The 10045-nt window shown below is 42.7% G+C and overlaps 1 long non-coding RNA gene across 1 annotated transcript; it reads right to left on the reverse strand.

Annotated features, from left to right (window-relative positions):
- Positions 1 to 989: 989 nt before the first annotated feature.
- Positions 990 to 8684, reverse strand: LOC310686090. The gene is made up of 2 exons (XR_014515713.1): positions 7107 to 8684; positions 990 to 5347 (listed from the first exon to the last, which is right to left on the reverse strand). It is a non-coding gene; the product is annotated as an uncharacterized lncRNA (long non-coding RNA).
- Between the last annotated feature and the right edge of the window lie 1361 nt (positions 8685 to 10045).

A 10045-nucleotide genomic window follows, 5' to 3' on the forward strand; every position in this document is an offset into this window, starting at 1 on the left:
GCATCAAGTTTGGTGATGTTTTGGGAATTAACAATGTGCCTCTGTGTGTGTGAGAGAGAGAGGAATCAGCAGTGGTTCTGCAGAAGTGTTGAGACTGGAATCCTTAAATAGTTTAATACCTATCAAAAAGATAAAGACAACTGCAAAGGTTTATTCCCTTTGAGCTTTGGGTGAAGCTGGAGGCATGGAAGATTAATGGAATTTCCAGATCCTTTTGCATCTCAGTGCAAGTCCAAAAATAGTTCCGCTGCATTACTCAAGGGAAGACTGGAAGCTGTACAAAGACTCCTGGAGCTCACGGTTACGCAAGGGCAACCTTCTCCTCTGAAAGTCAGCTAAATGTGGTAGCTAGAATGTATAATACAGCTGCAGTCCAACCCCAGTTACCTGGGAGTAAGCCTGGTTGAATTCATTGGACTTATGGTCTTAGTCTCCCTTCACTACTGGCTTCTTCCAGTTGTCTGTGAGAACAGAATGCTGCTCTAGATGACTTTGTTGTGTACTTGAAGTTGTTGTTGTTGTTGTTCTGGGAAGTGTAGGTGCTTAAAGTTGGGTGGATGTTGAGCCTCAGTGTCCCTTGCTGTGAAATGGGCATTTTTTGGTGCCCAGAAAATGTTCTCAAGTTTTCCAAATGTGCCCTCAAGCCTCGGGTGTGTGTGTGTGTGTGTGTGTGTGTGCGTGTGCGGCTCCCCTGGTTTAATTAATACCAGGGTCCCAATCACAGAATTATAGAATTGTAGTTAGGACCATGAGAGTCATCTAGTCCAACCCCCTGCAATGCAGGAATCTTATTGCTCCATGTGGAGCTCGAACCCACAACCATGAGATTAAGAGTCCCATGCTCTTGCCAGTTGAGCTATCCATGGAAGGGTAGCTGCATTGAAGCAACACGGTCATGAATGGGGTTTCACAAACTAAGCTGAACCACGGATTGAATCCATACAGGAGGAGCTGGTCCTTTAAGATATCCAGGGCTCAGGCATTTATCATCACTCATCATCATCACTTTTAATTTGTATACCGTCTTTCTATTTTACAATACAGTCATATCTCGGGTTACAGAAGCTTCAGGTTGTGTGTTTTCGGGTTGCGCACCGTGCCAAACCCGGAAGTACCAGCAGAATAGCGACCCGCATATGCGCAGATGCAACACTATGGGTTGCGAATGTGCCTCCCGCATGGATCACATTTGCAACCCGAGTGTCCACTGTACTCAAGGCGGTTTCCAAGCTGCAGAAACAAGGAATGTAGGTACATCTTATAACCATCAATGCAATACAAAAATGTGATAATAAAACATAACTTTAAAATATGCCACCTACATCAAAAATGTAACATTCAACCATCATTAGAATAGTATAGAATAACAATACCAGCATTTAAAATTAAACAGAAATTCACTCTTAACAATCACAGTAAATAATATCTACAATCAATAAAACGATGGCAAGCCACAGTGCATAAAATAATGCAATACAAATTGAGAAGCAGAGACCGGAGGGTAGGGCAAGGCAGGAGGAATAAGGCCTTGCCTGACGCAGTCTCTCCCCTCACAGGCAAAAAAGGTTGAAACTAGCACTTTGAACAACAGATTGCTGTTTCCTTGCAGTCTTGTGCCATGCTTTGACATGCAGTTTGTCACACCCTGGTGGTCTCTCGTGGGTGGGTGTGCAAGTTACCTTTGAATGCAGAGAAGCTGCACTTTGCACATAAGAAAGGCCTGTGTGTGAAGAGTCCCTTAAATCTTACTTTTTTTTAAAGAAAACCCCTTTAATTTTTATAACATTTTGACATTTTCAACATTTCAGCACGTGATGTAAATCTTATCTTAAACCTAGTGAAAGGCAAAGAACTTTCTGACATCTGAAGGTGGGACTTCATTTGTGGGGTTACATACCCGCCAACTTACTTTATTAAAAGTGGATTAAAGCACTCAATCACCACTTTTTAAAATGAACTTTTGTCCAGTTTGATGGGGGAAACGCATCAAAAAGAGTGGAGCAAATGAATGATTAATGCAGAGGCTCTGAGTTGCACACAACATTGGGGGGCCGTGTTGCACATGCATGACGTCACATGTGCTCAACCTTCAGGACTCTGGCGCAACCCTGATGAGCCCCGTGCAATTTCCTGTCTGGCTCTCTGGGCTCATCAAAGGGTCGTGCAAGAGCATTGGATCTTCAGAGTGCTGGCCTCCTCCACCCGCTCAAAACTGAGGGGGCCCCGGCCCCTTGCCCAGAGAGTTTGAGGGGGCCAAAGACACCTCAGCCCCTTGGGGTTGGCGCACCTGGATTAATGCAAAGACATGTAAACACCCCACACCAAGCAAATCGGGATGAATGTTTTTTGTCCTATAACCTCGTTGCAAGTAAATTGGAACAAATGCTCAATAAAAAAGACCATGCATAGTTCAATATCTGCATAGCCTTTGTGCCAGGACATCAGGATGAATGCTGAATAAACAGGTTGGAGGAGCCCCTAGTTGTTGGGGCAAGACCATCACATGTGCGGTAACAGTCCCAGGTTCTCTGAAGCCACAATTCATAATTTTAAGAGTACTGTAAATGGTTATATGCTGGAAAAATCTGTTGCTCCGGGACAGAATCTGTAATACGGGCTGCATAGTAGTTCTTCTGCACAGTGGATGCCAGCACCAAGACAGACACACACAACCTGAATGTTGTTATTCAACACTTACTTGCTTATTCTATTTTTTTGTTTGGGGAGTCGGGGAGAGAGACAGTCTTCTGCAATAACACTATAATGGAGCCGCTCAAGACAAAAAACCTGTCCAATTCTTTCCAAGACAATCTTCTAGACTCATCAGCATAGACAATCACCCCTTTCATTTGTGCCATAATAGGAAGATTTTAAGCAATACCTTTTGATTGGAGTTGGACTTGGAGAGGCTAAAGAGGTGGTGGGAGGGAGGGAACCCCACCATGACTTAGCTGGGGGCCTTATTTGAAATGCAACAAGGCTGCGAAATGGACAGTGCAATTTCCCATGTGGGGGCTGTTGGGGAAAAGAATGAGGCACTTGTCCCAGTTTTCTTAATTGTCTCTGATTGCTGTTTGTGTAGCCCTTTCACTTTTCAGGCCTGAAAATCACCTTCGAGGGTTCCTCCGGTTTCCTTCCCGCAACCCTTATGTGCTATTTTGTGTGTGTGTGTGTGTTGTGCGCAGATATATATAAATCAACCAAGGGCTTACAAAACAGCAAATCATTTGACCATTACAACAGCGGGGGGCTTTGTGTCTGATTTTAGCCTTTAAAATTTGTTTTATCCAATTGACCTTACAGGGATATTTAAGGGACAGCTGGCAGGAGAGAATGTATTAAGTGGCGCAGGGAACATGTTCGTGATTAAGGTGATATTCTTAACCTGGCACTTATTATGCTTCGCCCTGTTTGTTTCAAACCAATAGCTCCCCCCTGCCCTGCCCCCCCAAAAGAGAGATGCTAATTTCCAGTAACAGAAGAGTCTGATGAATCTTTCCAAGGCTCTTTTAGTCACATTGACTGAGACCCTTGATATGCTCGTAGCAGGACCATGCCACACTAAGTGGGTTGGGAAAAAGCCTGAGGCTGTGTTGTTGCTTTTTGCTCTGGGGAAGAGATGTGGGGTTACCATCCCAAATCCAATCCCAGCAAACCTATTCCCAAAGTTTTATTTTTGCAGAAAGGGGCAGTTATGTGGGTTATGAAAGGTTAGCAAAATCTGCCCCCCACCCGAATCATGGAGTCCATGTGGATATTAGAATGTTTCGGGGGCTGGGTTCCCACCTGAGCAATTAAAATAAAAAACAAAAATATGCAAAACGTTCCCCAAGCCTGCAGATACATCCCTCTTGTCAGTGGGTGGGGTGCTTCTGCTGTTTGGGCTGCTTAAGTCCAGGTGTTGCTATGTAATATTTATATGCCACCCTTCAAACGCCTTATCAGAGTGGCTTACAATTTAACACCCCCCCCCAAAATACCTAAAATTGTGCTGACATCTTTAAATGTATGCAAGCATCTTGAATATGTTAGACTAACCTGAATAAAATGGATGGGGGGGGGAGTAAAAATTATGGGGAAATAAAAATATAAAAAAGTTTTGCCAGGTGCTGGGAAGACATCCGAGTGAGCGCCAGGTGAAACTCTCTAGGGAGAGCATTGAAAAAATGGAGGTGCCACCGGGAGCCACCCACCACATTCGGATGGCAACGGAACCCAAAGAAGGAGCTTTGGTTGTGATCTCAAAGTATAGGCTGGCACATGTGGAGGCAGGTGATTTCTTGGATAAATTGCTACATTTTTATTAAAGTAACAAAAGTGTACACTTTTCGATATATCTGTACATTTTGCATATAAAAACACTACTGTACAATAATCATCCCTCCCCCCCAACACAAAATAGCTTACAAACTTTGTATTATTTGCACCAGTTATGAAAAGTAGGTCCCGCTCAAGTTTTGCAAACGTTTTTGAAAAGAAAGGGAGGAAAGGGCACACACTTACACCCATAAGCTGTTCCTAAATCACAGCTAGTCAGGACTGCAACAGTTTGTGTCAAGCTTGTAGTCAGAAGGCGACAAAGAGCATACATCAATTCACAGCTTTTACATGCACGTTACAAAACAGATTTTGGGCAAATTTGGTTGGCTTAATGCTAACAACAACAACAAAAATCTTAATACTAGATTCCATGCCTGGTCAAATAGCATGATATTTGGTAACCTTTTCTGTTCCCCCAATCAATCCTTCAAAGATGTTGGGGAGGTTTGTTGCTTTTTTGCAGAGTTTACAGGGAGGTTAGACAAGGTGGGCTGTTTACTGAGTTTGGATTTGTCTGCAGAGAGGTCAGGTGATGTTGCCTTGAGCAAATGTTAATCCACACTTTCATTCCCATCCTTATTGCAAAAAGGCTGGTTGGGGGGTGTTTGTTCAAAAGCCCCAAATTGCTCTTCAATTGTACAACCTGATTTTGCCAGTGACAGAATCCCACCCACAAAATACCAACAGTCTGGAAGCCCCGACAGCTGCACTTTTTTCATCCTTATTTTCCTAATAACTAGTTTTAAGGGGCTAAGACAAAAGGCCACGAGGAAAGGATGTGTTGGGAAGGAACTTGGAACAAAGAGGTTGTCTAAACACTGTCTAACAACAAGAATATGTGTGAGTGCAACAATGAGAATTGTATTAGCATAAGATGTTTAATGAAAACCGGTCCAACCCTGACAACGAAAGGAAACTCAGGCATCCTTGGCCAGGAAAGGACAAAGCTGGCCATGAAGTTGCAGCATTTGGCCTCAAGAGGGCACTGCAAGGCAGTTCAAGCCAAACCTTTGATGGGCAACCACCGCTGCAAAAAGAATGAACAATGGAGTGAATCTGCTACAATGGTCAATATTTTTTAAAATAAAATAAAATCCCATAGCAACAGGCTCTTCCCTTCAGCTTTTCTGTGCCGTCTTGATTAGAAACAGCTGCATTTCCTTTTAATTAAAAAACAAACAAACCTTGGAAGAACACATAGGAAGATTAACCTGATCAGGTTTAATACCCTTTAAGATTCCTCCAGTGTCAAGCTCTGTCTTTGGAGGTTTGTTCTGCAGTAGTTCAGTAGTTCTGCAGTTCGCTAGCAGACATGGGGTACAGAAGGAATAAGTGAAGGTGGGGTGGGAGAAGGCTGGTAAATTTGTTCTGGTGTTATTATCATTTACAGTGGTACCTCGGGTTAAGAACTTAATTTGTTCCGGAGGTCCGTTCTTAACCTGAAACTGTTCTTAACCTGAGGTACCACTTTAGCTAATGGGGGCTCTCGCTGCCGCTGCGCAATTTCTGTTCTCATCCTGAAGCAAAGTTCTTAACCCGAGGTACTATTTCAGGGTTAGCGGAGTCTGTAACCTGAAGCGTCTGTAACCTGAGGTATCACTGTATTAAATTTGTATACCATCCAAAGAGCTCCGTGTTCTGTGGATTTGGAAAATAAATGGCAGTCTGCGATCAACAAATGCTTTCTGTATGTACATACAGATAAGCCTGCAACATACATGAGTATAATTTGTGCACATTAAGCTTTATGCACGTGGCACAATAATAATAATAATAATAAAATATATACTAATACTAATAATAGGGGCGGAAAGGGGGCAGAAGACCAGGAAAAGCGACTTTGGCAATCCTGCTCACCATTGAACCCAAAGGGTTTTGACTATCCGCGATTTGGACTTTAGATCCATTCTCTGGAATGTAACCGCAGTGTAACTTGCGACTTTACCGTATTCCATAAATAATTCTGGGAGCTGTATCATAGAATTGTAGAGGTGGAAGGGATACAGAGGGTCATCTAACCCAACTTCCTGCAATGAAGGAATCTCAACTGAAGCACCCATGCATAGGCGCCGACTCCATGGGGCCTGAGGGGGCCCGAGCCCCCTCAAAAATTCGTTTGGGGGGCTCCGCCCCCCCCAATAATCTCGGGCGCCCCTCCAGCAGAGCGCCACCGCCGCCCCTCCCCCAGCCCAAAATGCACAGGGTCGGGCTGCATGCCTCCTGCCCTCCCTCCCGAGCAAAAGCTCCACCCAATTTCCTTCGGAGCTGATTAATAGGCGCAGCACGCTCTCCCCTATTCGCTCACGAGGAGGCGGCGCCACTTTATCTGCATATTCATGAGTTTATTTATTATTCATGAGCTTTCCCGGGCCCCCCCAATATTTTTTATAAGTCCGCGTCCCTGCACCCATGACAGATGGCCATTCAAGCTCTGCTTCAAAACTTTCTGTGAAGGAGAACCCACCACCTTCCGAGGGAGTCTGAAAGTTATTCAGCTTGTTCTGTTACGGCTGCCACCCCATCTCCCTCCCTTTCTGCAGTCGGTTTCACTGTTAAAAATTGAGCTGAGCTGCCCAAGGCCGGGATTTGCAAAGATCGCCTTCACCAATAGCACTGTATGAAGGAACGAAGGAATACCAATAATAAAAAACTTGAGTGTGCAGTGGCATTGCACAATGACTCCCTGCTGTTTATCAAATGTGATTCTTTAGCCTATGATTGCCCAGTTTTAGACAAAGGTTTGGATGTCTCAAATCAGGTAAGCAACATCCCAAAAACCCATATACCTTTGGCGAGATGCTGTATAAAACGCCAGATGAAAAAGAATATCGCGCACTTATTATGCAAATTCAACTCAATCCAGGGAGGGAAGAAGGCTTCGACATTCAAAAACTAGATGAGGAGAGTACATGATTATACAGGCCTTGCTTGCGCCATTACTAAAATTAGATCATTTCTTTTGTTCTGCTGAACCTTCTGCTCTATTTGCAGGGAATCGTATTAGCAACGGAAACTGTGAGAATCTGTCCAAACATATTAAGTAAAGTTAGGGACTAAAATAATGAAGGCCTATTTAAAAGCTCATTTGAGTGTTTCAGTTATAGGAAGTCGTTTAAAACTAATCATAGCCCATAGTGAAAAAACAATAGATCGGCCCAATTAAAACTTGCTGTTGAGTGGTCTTTGTTGCAGCATTTTAACTATTTATACATTTCGTGTACGAAACCTCACAGTATAATCCTCCTTGACCTGAAACGAGTAAATCAATGCTTCTGAAACTTCTGAGGACTTTGAAAATCAAAATCCTATACATCTTTCAGCCAGAAATGTTTATAGTGCAGTCTTAAGCATGTCTACTCAGAAGTAATCCCATACTTCCCTGGGGGTATGTGTGTATAAGGATTCGAGTTTTAAAAGGTCTAGGAGTTCCCTGCCCTGAAAGAAGCACACTTCCATCAGATTCTGATATGGGTGTGTCTCCCCGCAACTGGAAAAAGCCATGGTTTATTCAGAGACACAATAGGTGGACAGTCTCTTAGGAGGTCTGGTAATTTTGCTGTCTCTCTTGCTTTGTCTCTGATGAGCTCATCCAGTGGAAGCTAATGCGGAGGACATAAATAGGGAATTCTCTGAGGCAGCCCCTAGGTTGTGGAACTCCCTCCCCATAGAGGTGTGCCTGGCACCTTCGCTATACAGTTTTTGGCAAACGCTGCCATGCCACTAAGGCTGTGTGCGCACTGTACCTTTAAAGCACATCTGAAGCACATTTTTCTTCTAAATTAATTCTGGGCACTGTCGTTTTATTAAAGGTTTCTGGGAACTGTAAGTCCAGGCCTTTTTTTCAGCTGGAACTCATCAGAACGCAGTTCCAGCACCTCTCAGGTGGGCGCCATTGCTATTATAAGAGAACAAGGGAGGCGTTTATTGTGAGTTCCAGCACCAGTCAAAGGGGTAGGGGTGAAAAGAGGGGGGGAAATGTGACTTTATTGGTAACTGGTCACATGCTGGCTCTTAACAGCTCATGGCTTTGGGACACAATCTTACTATAGAATCATAGAATTATTGAGTTGGAAGGGACCATAAGTATCATTTAGTTCCACACCCTGCAATGCAAGAATCTCCCACCCAACGTGGGACTTGAACCCAAGACCCTGAGATTAAGGGTCTCATGCTCTACTGACTGAGCTATTTCCCTTCTGTACCCTTGTAGTAGATTTCTCTGTCAACTTAAGGGAGACATATCCTCTTACTCGCCTTTCCTCTAAACTACAAAGCCCCAACCTTTCCTAATAGGGGGGTAGCTCCATCCCCTTGATTATTTCGGTCACCCTGCTCCAAACCTTTTCCCACTCTTATGACAACTCCCATAGGGGACCGGATGCGGCCCAATCGCCTCTCAATCCGGCCAACAGACGGTCCGGGAATCAGTGTGTTTTTCCATGAGTAGAATGTGTCCTTTTATTTAAAATGCATCTCTGGGTTATTTGTGGGGCATGGGAATTTGTTCATTTTTTTTCCTTTTCAAAATATAGTCCTCCCCCCCCCCAAGGTCTGAGGGACGGTGGACTGAAAAAGTTTGGTGACCCCTGCCTAAAGGCATCTAGCATTTCAGTACTGTATTGGGCATTTTAATTACTGTACGTCTCATTTTGATCTACTGTAAACTGTTTTTGAGGGCGCTGTTGTTGTTTTAAACATCATAGTGGTGTATAACTTCCTGAATTTGCTAATGTTAATATTTAGGAAAATTTAATTTTTAACTATTAAGTTTGTTCAGTAACTCTCAATCTCAGGGTCAGGGGTCTAAGACCACATCAGGTGAAAGACTCCTGGCACTGCAGGGGAGCTGGACTAGTTGAGTCCATGAAATATTATGAAACAAACACAAACAAATACCCAAATTTGACTTATTCATTGTCGAATCACTGACTCCAGCTACAAAAGCTGAGGATGCTCAAGAGGCCAGAGCCTTTTATATTTTACTTCATTTAGCAATGTTTTCTTTTGAAACGTTTTAAGACTTTAGTTGTTGTCAACTTTGTTTGTGTTAAATATGTATGCTAGAGTTGACCTCCAGTGTAATCTTTTGTTTTGAAGTCCCTTTAAGACGTTTTAGTTTCCTGTTAATTAGGTTGCTTTGAATGTATACTTTGTATTTGACTTTCTTCAGTAACGTTTCATTCTGGATTGTTTCGTTTGATGTTTTAATGTGCCGCAAACCGGCAGAAGAAGACTGGAAAAAATTTAAGGACTATCTCCAAAAATATTGTAAAATTAAAGAATGTTGAATGATGCTGGATTGAAATTAAGCGGTTTCAAGCTGTAACTATGATAAAATGATTTTCTTTTTGTAAGTAAGAATTTAAAGATATAATAATTTAAGATGCTGAGATAAGGATTTGCTGTATAAATAGTTCAAACTGGGTATACAAGAAGGGGAGGTATGAGGAGGTCGGGGAAATAAGCTACAAGAAAATAAGTTGTGAAATTTATGTGTTTTTAATATTTTTATTTTTGTTTTTTTGTTTTTTGTTTGTATAAAATTGGAAACTTTAATAAATATCTTATAAAAAAAAATAATGTGCCGCAAACCACAACCCATAAAGCACCAATGTTGCATGCCTTTTACTAGGGACTTCTATTTGTGTTGTGTGTTGTAAACTGCTCTGTGGTCTTCTGGCAAAGGGCAGTAAATAAATTTAATAAATAGTAATAATAATAGTGT

Source organism: Podarcis liolepis, assembly GCF_965112155.1.
Source record: "Podarcis liolepis genome assembly, chromosome: 1".
NCBI classification, from domain to species: domain Eukaryota; kingdom Metazoa; phylum Chordata; class Lepidosauria; order Squamata; family Lacertidae; genus Podarcis; species Podarcis liolepis.